An 11051-nucleotide genomic window follows, 5' to 3' on the forward strand; every position below is an offset into this window, starting at 1 on the left:
TACAGAGAATCTCATCAAGCTGGGATCACACCACTGGGTCCCACAATTCAATAAATTTCAACCAACCAAACAAATGTGACGAGCCTTAGTTTGCCAAGTCTTTTTCTTATGTCCCTTCACAGATGTCTCCAAACAAAAGAACCCCAGCCAGTTTAACCCACATTGACCAGCCGTTAACTGTGCTTAATGGTTGCCCATAGGAAGCATGGCTTTGGACCTCTGTAGCAGAGAACTCCACTGAGGATCTGAGAAGTATTAAATTTAACTAATAGGGACACAATCATACATCCCCCTTTAAGCTTTGAGAATAAAGTATTCCAAGCTGATTTATAATTAACCATCATTGATTCTAACCCTTAAGCTGCCTTCTGTTGTGTTTGAACCTACAAAAGCATGGCCAATCACAAACCAGTGTTGTAATTAGCAGCATCTATTACTATATACTCACCATGTGGCAGACACTGTGCTACTTACTATGATCTCACCTAATAGCATCATACTCTATGGAAAGTACAGATGAACAAACCAGGGCTTAGGGACTTGAAATAAATAAATAAGTCAGGCAAGGTCTCCGAGGTGATAGGAGTTCCCATTTGAACCCAGTCTGTATAGCTACAGAGCTTAGTAGTGACAAATCGCCCAGTGGTTAACGCTGAGCCTCTGTTTGGTTTCAGAATGTATTTTCTTTCCCTCCAATGTTGCCTATAGGTATTCCCGACAGTCCAGAGACTTGCAATTAAACTATAGTAAAGAAAGCAGGAGAAACTGAGACACTGTCAACACCACATCTTGGGAAGAAGCTAAGACAACATAAAGGTGACGGTAAGAGTAAGACGGGAAAATGAAACTGCTGAGGCCATTTATAACCTGGACTAAACTATCTCTAGGACAATCCTACCGATGCCTGCAGACCCAGCAATAGACTCACCCTAGGGAGCATGCCTTATCCCTACTCAACTCCTCTGTCAATCTTTTTAATTTAAAAAAATTTTAATTTAAAATAATTTAATTAAAAGTTAATAGCCTGGCACGGTAGCACACACCTTTAATCTCAGTACCTGGTAGGCAAAGACAGGAGGAACTCTCTGAATTCAAGGCCAGTGTGATCTACATTAATGAGTTCCAGGCCAGTCAGGGCTACAGAAAATGCTCTGTCTTAAAAAACCAAACAAACAAAAAATGAATTTAAGAGATTACAACGTGATTAAAAGCAATATGGCAAAATGTTTCTGTGTTGACCTAGGCAGAGTGCTCATGGCTACATGCCATACTTGTGTTTCTTTATTATCTATTTTTTTATATATAAGTTGTCAAGTAGTTGGGGCCATACCCAGTATCTGATTATTTTTTAAATCACAGGAAAATAAAGCCAAGTGTAGTGTCTCATGCCTTTAATCTCAGACTTAGACGGCTACAGCAGGAGCAGTAAGAGGAGGCTATGAGTGCCAGGCTAGCCTAGGCTACAGAGTGACACCTTGCACCACCCGCCCGCAAAAACTGCAGCATGAAATTTTATTATTTTAACCATTATTGCTTGGTTTTGTTCATTCATTGATTGGATTTCTTTTTTCCTTTTAAGGTAGAATGTCACACTGTGTAGTCCAGGCTGGCCTGGAACTCTGTGAAGCAGGCTAACTCCAAAGTTGTGGCAATCTTCCTGCTTCTGCCTCCTGAGTGCTGGAATTAAAACTATGTACTATCACCACGGACATTTTTGACCTTTTTTTAAGTACACGGCTTGGCAGCATTGGGTACAGACACATCATGTGGTAGAATCATCTTCATCTTGGTGTTCTTCATCTTTATAACTGTCCCTATTAAATATTAACTCATCATCCTCCTCTCCTGAAGCCCCAAGAAATACCCATTCTAATCTCTGGCTCTAAGAATGTTTCAACTGTAGATACCATAGAAGTCTGATTATATATCTGCCCTTTGTATCTGGTCTGGCTTATTTCATTTAACACAATATCATCAAGGCAATTCATGTTGTAGTTTGTCAGAATTTCCTCCTCCTTCTCCTCCTTTTCCTTTTTTTTTTTTTTTGAATAGTTCAGACTGGCCTCAACTTTGAACTCCTGACCTCTTGTATCTATCTCCCAGGCACTGGGAGTAGTGGCACATGCTCTTAGTGGCACTACTGTCCCTGGTTTCCCAGCACAAGGTTAGCTGTGATGAGCTGTAGTTTTCTCCCCTTCCACCATGTGTGTGAATAGCAAGCCCTGCACACACAGTCTGGGATTGCGTCCCTACTTCCCATCTCCTCCCCTGCACCTGCTCTCTGCTGAGTGGCATCATCAATTCTGCAGAGTCTTTGGATCTCAGATGCAGATATGCAGGACCAGGAAGCAGTTCAGAGGTAGAGTGCTTGCCTAGCACACATGAGGCCCCTGAGCATAATCCCTAGAGCTGTGTCTTAGTTGGGGTTTCATCTCTGTGAAAAGCCAGAGGATGACCAAGGCAACTCTTATAAAGGACAACATTTAATTGGGGCTGGCTTACAGGTTCAGAGGTTCAGTCCATCATCAAGGCAGATGATGTCATCCAGGATTATTGTTATACATACATCTATACCATTTACACAACTTATTATCTTTATCCCATACTGTTCTTCCACATTCCAAACTGAAATATGTAACTTCTTACTCAATCTCTTCATTTGGATATCCAGTTGGCATGTCAAAGTGAACATACTTAAACTAAACTCATCTACTGATGTGCTCCACCAGCTAACACTAGCTTTGTCCTTTCAGATGATTTTGTTTTGAATGGTGGAAGACTGTTATTATGTTGTTGCTGCTCTTTTTTTGTTTTTGTTTTTGTTTTATTTTGTTTTGCTTTGTAGATTTTTTGTCTGTTTTTGTTGTTGTTTTGGTTTTGTTTGTTTGTTTTTTGAGAAAAGGCATGATATAAAGCCTGGTCAGGCTGAAATTCACTGTGTAACTTCGACTGGCCCTAAACTTTTGTTGATCCACTGACCTCAATCTCCTAAATTCTGGGATTATAGTTGTGTGTCACTACATCCAGTTTAGAGATGTGTGTGTGTGTGTGTGTGTGTGTGTGTGTGTGTGTGTGTGTGTGTAAGACAGGGTCTCATGGAACTAGCCTCAAAGTAACTATCTTGCTAAGGCTGGCCTTGAACATTTTACTTTCTTATCACTGCCTCTTGAATGTGAAGATTATAAGCATACCCAGGCAATGATAGCACACGCCTTTAATCCCAGCACTCAGAAGGCAGAGGCAGGTGAGTTTCTGAGTTCGAGACCAGCTTAGTCTATAGAGTGAGTTCCAGGACAGACAGACTTTGTTACAAAAAAAAAAAAGAAAGAAAGAATGAAAGGAAGAAAGAAATAGAGAAAGAAAGAAAGAAAAGAAAAGAAAAAGGAAAAAAGAAAAGAGAAAAGAAAGGGCTGGAGTGATAGCTCAGCCGTTAAAAGCACTGACTGCTTTTCCAGATATCCTGAGTTCAATTCCCAGCAACCACATGGTAGCTCACAACAATCTATAATGGGATCTGATGCCCTCTTCTGGGGTGTCTGAAAATAGCAACAGTGTACTCATAAAATAAATAAACCTTACAAAAACAAAGAGCAGTAGTGCCTCTATAATATTAAAAAAAGAAAGAAGAAAGAAAATCACAGGCATGAGCTACAGAATATGATTTACAGTCTTTTTTCTAAAGGACTTTTAAAAAGATGTATTTATTTTATTTTGTGTATATGGAATGTTTTGCCTGCATGTATATACCTAGGAGACCAAACAAGTAGATCAAATTTTCTAGAACTAGAGTTTACAGAGTTGTAAGCCACCATGTTGGGGTTGTAAGCCACCTGGGTCCCCTGCAAGAGCAACAAATGCTCTTAACCCATGAGCCAACTCTCCAATCCCTAAAGATTTAATTATTTTTTGGCCCTTCATTAAGTTGTTATCATTTTTTCTTCATTAATTGTTTGTTCACTTTACCTCCTGATCCCACTGTTTTATTTACATGTATGTGTGTGAGTATGAGGGCTACATCTATGTACACTTGAAGAAGCCAGAAGAGGTCATCAGATCCCCTGCAGCTGAAGTTACAGGCCAGACAGTAGTACATGGTGCTGACATGGGTGCTGGGAACTCAACTCCAGTCCTCCAGAAGAACATCGATCTGAGACATGCTGAGCCCCCAGAGCCATTATTTTTCATAGAAAATTTTTAAAATAACTCATTACTTATAATCCAACTTCAACAACTATCAATAAAGGCCCAATACATATCTTTTGAATTCCTAAAAATCAAACCCAGGCCTTTGCCAAAGCATTCTGCCACTGAGATATACCTTCAGCCCTAAATACCAATTCTTATTTCATCTATATCCCCACTTATTACTCTCAATCTGGTTATTCTTAAGCAAAGTCCATAGGTCATATAATTTCCATTTAAGCATTGTTATGAGTATGTAAAATACAAAGAAATCATTTAAATGTAAGGCCATCATTAACACACCCAGTGAAGATTAATAATGACTTAATCTTACCAAATACTTAGTGTTCAACTTTTTTTAAAAATAGAGTTGGAGTTTATTAACAGACATTTTGGGTGTTGGAGAAATAGCCCAGTGGCTAAGAACACTTGTTGGCTTAAAGAGAGCCCAGGTAGGAGCTGATGGCCAGCTATTCTAACTAAACCATCAAGTGCCAAGTTCAGTGAGAGACCTTGTCTCAAAAACCTAAGAGGGAGAGCGATAGAGAAAGACAGCCAGAGTTAACCTCAGACCTCTGTACACCAAACACAGACAAGCCCCTACCCATGCATTTTGGCATATACACACAAAAATACTAAATGAGTAACTCAATTAATTAAAAAAAAAACAGGATTATAAAAAGAGAGATACCTAGGGAAAAAATAAGGCATATCCAAGAGCATGGATATGAGTCAGCCTCTCTCTCTCTCTCTCTCTCTCTCTCTCTCTCTCTCTCTCTCTCTCCTCCCTCAACGTCCTTTTAGTGTTTTATGTGTATAATGTTTGGCTTGCATAGATGTATGTGCACCGCATGTGTGCCTGATGCCTGCTAAGGTCAGCAGAGGATGTTACATGCCCTGAACTAGAGTCCAGACAATTGTGAGCCGCTGTTAGGTGCTGAGAATTGAACTGAAATGATCTGCAAGAGCAGCATGTGCTCTCAACCACTCAGCCAACTCCTCAGCCCAGATGTAGGCTTCTCAAGAGAAAGCTGCCTATGTTCTTCACCTCATAATTTGTTTCCTAATTCCAAGTGAGGTGAACACTGGATTATGTGATACTTATTATCTCTTTTCATTTGTAAGTGTTCTTTGTTGTTTATTTTCCCCCAGTGGGGAAAAAAATAGTAAACCCAGGGCTTTGCAAGTTCTCTGCCACTGAAGTGCACTCCAGCCCATTGTTTTATTTCTTTTTTTAAAAAAAATTCTTTTAAATTTTTAATTGCACTTATTTAATGTATATGTATTTTGGTGTGAGAACCTATGCATATCATGGTGCATGTGTAATGGCAGAGGACAATTTACAGGAGTCTCTCTGTCCAGTATGCGGACACCAGGGATCAAACACAAGTTGTCAGGCTTGGAGACAGGTCCCTCTGCCCACAGAACCATTTCACCTGCTTTTTAATTTCTTATAATGTGTTTATTTCTGTAATGAAACAATGTCATTTGTTTTGTAAGTGCAAAATTTAACTCACCAGCCAGGACCTCAAAACTAAGTTATAGCAGACACATCACTTCTGCCACCACAGAGATAGGCCCTAAGAGTGCCCTGTGGTAAGAGACAGCTTTCCTCAGACAAAAGGAGGATTGGAGTCAATCATGTTGGCTTGAGCCTGCAGGCTCAGCATTAGAAAGGCAGAGAGGCAGGGGGCTGGAGAATTCAAGTATAGCCTGGGCTATATAGCAAAACTCTGTCTCAACCAAAAAAAAAAAAAAAAAAAAAAAAAACCTAAATAAAACCCACGAAGAAACAAAAGTTGTGGTGGGGTTGGAGGATGGCTCAGTGGTAAATTACTCCCTAAGCAAGCTTAAGAGCTTAACTTTAGAAATGCAGGACTCACACAACCCAGACAGGGCAGGACATGTCTTTAATCCCTACGGTGAAATGGAGAGGCCCCAGAAACTTGAGGGCTAGCCTGGCATATGCTGCAGCACCAAGAGCCCCTATTTCAAACACAATGGAAGGTGAGGAGACACAGACACAGAGTTGTCCCACCCTAGTCAACATGAATATCATGTACATGCTTGGAAGGGCATATACACTCTTGGTGGGAAAGTAAATCACCTAGCAACTATGAAAATCAGTATGTAGATTCCCCCAAAATAAGATTATATGATCCTACACCACCCCTGAATGGAAAGAGGAAAGGGAAATGTCTTATTTTTTTTTCTTCACAATGCTCTAGAAGAGAAAGAGAAACTTAATGTTCTACCCATATGCTTATGTGAACAAGTTATAATTAGGAAAATTATTCAGTAAATATTTACCATGGGTCTCCTCTGAGGGCCAGACACAGGAATAAATGCAAAACGCCTCTTTAATTCTAGCACTCAGGAGGCAGAGGCAAGAGGATCTCTGTGAGTTTGAGGCCAGCCTGGTCTACATATCAGGGTTACATAGTGAAACTCTGTCTTGATTTTTTTTTTTTTGGTCTTTTGTTTTGTTTTTTGTTTTTAGTTTTTTTTAGACAAGGTTTCTCTGTATAGCCCTGGCTGTCCTGGAACTCACTCTGTAGACCAGGCTGGCCTCGAACTCAGAAATCCACCTGCCTCTGCCTCCCAAGTGCTGGGATTAAAGGCACGAAACTCTGTCTTGAAAAACCAAAAAAAAAAAAAAAAAAGCAAAGTTCAAGTGATTAATTCCTGCCTTTTCAGGGTTTGACTCTAGGTCTTACAGATGAACTGTCTATTCATGCTGGAAAGGTGACCCTCTAACTTGCAGGTATACATTATGATCATAGTATTTTTCCTCAAAGCCAAGGACAAGCCTCTGACACAGCAAACTTGTAACCCAATACTCCCCTCTCTGTATCAAGAATGCTTTCCAGGCAGAACCAAACCCAGCATAGGGTGGGAATCTGAGCTCCTGTTGGATATTCTGGTTGATAAGACCATGCAACCTCAAAGAGCAAGCTGAGAGGTTCTGCCATATGAGCTCAAGTCCCAGGACAGCTAATGACATTCACCAGCCTACAAGTCAGAGAGAGAGGCCACCATCTTTCATGTCAGAGTTACCAGAACTGGCTTTGGTCTTATGGGAACTTTGAGCTTGGACTCGTGTGTCTCTTTCCCACCAACACACACAGTCAGAGTGAGTTTAAGTAATTAAAATACAGTTCTGCTGTTTTCATGAAGACAGCGTCAGTGTCTTAACTAGCAAGCATGAGGCTATTTTCAGAGAAACCTTAGCGATGCCCCTTCCATCTTGTTTGATCTAACACCTAAGTTATCGCTATGCTTTAGTATCTGATAGAGGCCTGAGCTATGAGTTCCCCCAATTGACTCAGACACAGCCAAGGTAACAATACCTTTCACACCACTTACTTCCTGGTGTGTGTGTGTGTGTGTGTGTGTGTGTGTGTTAGTAACTGTGCATGTATCTATGTGTGAAGGCCAGAAATTAAACTCAGGTGGCATTCCTGAGGACTTTCTTAGTTAGGGTTACTGTTGTGGTGAAAAACTCCATGACCAAAAGCTACTTGCAGAAGTGAGGGGTTTTGTTTTTCATCTTACAGTTGCAAATCATAGCCCATCACTGAGGGAAGTCAGGCAGGAACCCAAACAGGGAAAGGACTGGAGGCAACAGCTGATGGAGAAGCCATGGAGGGGTGCTGCTTACTGGCTTGCTCACCCCGTTTTCTTACACAGCCCAGGACCACCTGGGCAGGGACAGACCCACCCACAACAGGCGGAGCATATCAATCACTAAGACAATGTAGTACAGTCTTTCCTGACTACAGAGAGATCTTATGAAGTCATTTTCTTAACTGAGAAAGCTTTTTCCCAAACCACACTAGCTTAATGTCAAGTTGACATAAAACTAGCCAGGACAGGACTCTTGTCTACCTTGTATGTTTGTTTGTTTGTTTTTAATCTATTTATCAATCTAGTGTGTATGTCTGCATATATGTCTATACATTATGTGCAAATATGGTCCCATAGAGGCTAGAAAAGGGCATCAATTCCCATGAAGTTACACATAGTTGTGAGCATGTAGATACTTAGAATTAACTCTGATTATTCAGTCTCCTGACCCCAGAGCCATCTCTACAGCCCCCCAGAACACCTTTTTTTTTTTTTTTTTTTTTTTTTAAGACAGTATCTCTCGCCGGGTGGTGGTGGTGCATGCCTTTAATCCCAGCACTTGGGAGGCAGAGGCAGGCGGATTTCTGAGTTCGAGGCCAGCCTGGTCTACAGAGTGAGTTCCAGGACAGCCAGGGCTACGCAGAGAAACCCTGTCTCGAAAAACCAAAAAAAAAAAAAAGACAGTATCTCTCACTGGGACATGGGGCTTGACAATTAAGTTAAGCTGGTTGGCCAGCAAAACCCAGGTATCCTCCTGTCTCTGCCTCCTTAAGTACTGAGATTACAAGCATATAGCACTATTTTGGGCTTTTTATATGAATTATAGAGGTTAAACTCTGCTTCTCATGCTTATACAGAAAACAGTTTATGAACTGAATTATCTCCCCAGCCCTCCAGTTTTTGCTTTATGACCATGCTAGTGCATGCCTAAGGAAAAAGGCTGTACTGGTGTCTTCCTCTTGCACTAACAGACTTCTCTTCCAGTGGTGGGCCCTTAGAGATGCTTTACACAGTTCAATGGCCCCTCTATGTTCATAAATCAAAGGCATTAGCTATACCCAATAACTGTTACAGAGAGTCCTAAAGATCATCTGTGACAGGCAAAGGAATCCACAGTTAAATCAAACACTAAAATGAACTCTGCAGTCACCTATATCAACTATATGTACACAGACATGACTGTATTACATCCATGCACAGCACAATTTTCCAACAATCCTTTGGGTGAATCTTTGATTTGTTTTTTGCTTTGTTTTTAACTTGAGACAGAGATTCACTCACTATTTGGTCCTGGCTGGCCTGGAACTCACTGTGTAGATTAAGCTGGTCTTGAATTCAGAGATCTACCTACTTTTGCTGGGATTAAAGGCCTGCAACAGCCACATGCCAACAACAGATGGGACTTTGATTAACATACTTTTACTATACAACTTCTGACACAGCAGAATTTTAAACATGGACACAAAACAGGTAAAAACTTGTTACTTGGCCTTTGTTTATTCATTTTGCAAGACAGGGTCTGTTAAGCAACATAGGGCAGCCTTCAACGTGCTGCGTAACTAGGGATGAATTCCTGATCTTCCTGCTTCTAACTCTCAAGTGTGAGGCTAACAGATGCATGCCACCACCCTGCTCTTCTTTACTCAGCTTTCTATGTCTTTCCCAGGTGTTTGCAGTCATTATAAATTCTGGCGCACAGGGTCTGGATGCTCAGTGGTTAGGAATGATTGCTGTCCTTGCAGAAGACTAGAGTTTGTCCCCAGCATCTACACTGGGCAGCCCATGACCTCCTGCAATACTACTTTTCTTTTAGTCTTCATGGCTACCCAAACTCATGTGCTCATACACCACAGAGGCACAGACATACAAAAATTAATTAATCAATTAATTAAAATCTGGCCAAGCATGTTAGAGCATGCCTTTAATTCAAGCACTTGGAAGGCAGAGACAGGTAAATCTCTGAGTTCGAGTCCAGCCTAGTCTACATAGTAAGTTCCATTTCAGCCAGCCAGGGCTATATAGGGAGACCCTGTTTGAAAAGAGAAAAAAAAAATCAGAAGCATACATGCATACATGTAAACACTCCAGTTTTCTTTACAGAACCCCTTGTGCAAATATGTATATAATTTAAGACTTTAAAATATTTTTTTTGTTGATGGAGTTTTGCTTGTTTGACTTAGGGCCTCACTATGTAGCCCAGTCTAGCCTTGACTTTAGCAATTCTCCTGCCTCATCTACTAAGGAATTAGCACACACACTCCACACTATATCCTGCTTTAAAATACTTTCTGGTACTGCAGTGACGGTAATGGAAACATTACCCAGAAGAGGATGATGAAGAGATGCCTGGAGCCAATCTTGCTATGACCTTGTCTGCCTTTGGCAAAGGGACCACTAAGTAGTTATCCAGACCACACATTTGATTTTTTTACAGTCCAAATTTGCAGCTGTAATTACTAAGACTTGATTCTAGCAGAGTCTGAGATCAGACTCCCATTTCTGCCCCTACTGTCTAATCTGTGTGTGATTCCTCCTGTACTATTTACATCTATTGTCTAACCTCTGTTAGCCTTAATGGAAGCTGACTCTGTACTTAACTGCTGCTGTCCCTTAGACAGAGACCCTCTGCTAGTTAAAAGGCTGGTCTCTACAGTTGCTATGGAAACTGTCCCCTTGTTCTCCCCACACTCCATTCTGGCTCCCTGCCACATGTGCTACTCTTTATGACTGTAGTAAAGGCCTGCACATTTTTTCCACACCATTTTCCAGATTCGGGTCTGCAACTGGCAGTGTGTGGGAAGAGGCACCCTACCATCTGATGTCCTGAGAATACTGCTTTCTTGTCTGTGCTGCAAAAAGGATTTTCATGGCATGTCCAAAGTATTTACAGTAGGGACTGGCTGCTTAGGTATAGTATGTTTCATCATTGGGCCAGGATTTCTGTGAGGTACTTAACAATCAGAACGTGGCTCACTGGTAGCCTTGTGGTATCAGCTATTATCGCTTTCCTATCCTTGTAAGGAGTGGGATGTGTACATGTTTCATATGTGTGCACATGTGAGTGTAAGAGAACAACCTGGAGTGTTCCTCAGATACCCTTTACTTGTTTGTACTATAGATACCAGGGTCTTCATTGGCCTAGCTGGCCAGCAAGCTTCCAGGGACTCATCATCTCTGGGATTGCAAGTACAAACTTCTGTGTGTGTCTTTTTTTTTTTTTTTACAGTTCTGAGAATCTGAAG

The sequence above is a fragment of the Grammomys surdaster genome, unplaced genomic scaffold, assembly GCF_004785775.1.
Source record: "Grammomys surdaster isolate TR1022 unplaced genomic scaffold, NIH_TR_1.0 170, whole genome shotgun sequence".
NCBI classification, from domain to species: domain Eukaryota; kingdom Metazoa; phylum Chordata; class Mammalia; order Rodentia; family Muridae; genus Grammomys; species Grammomys surdaster.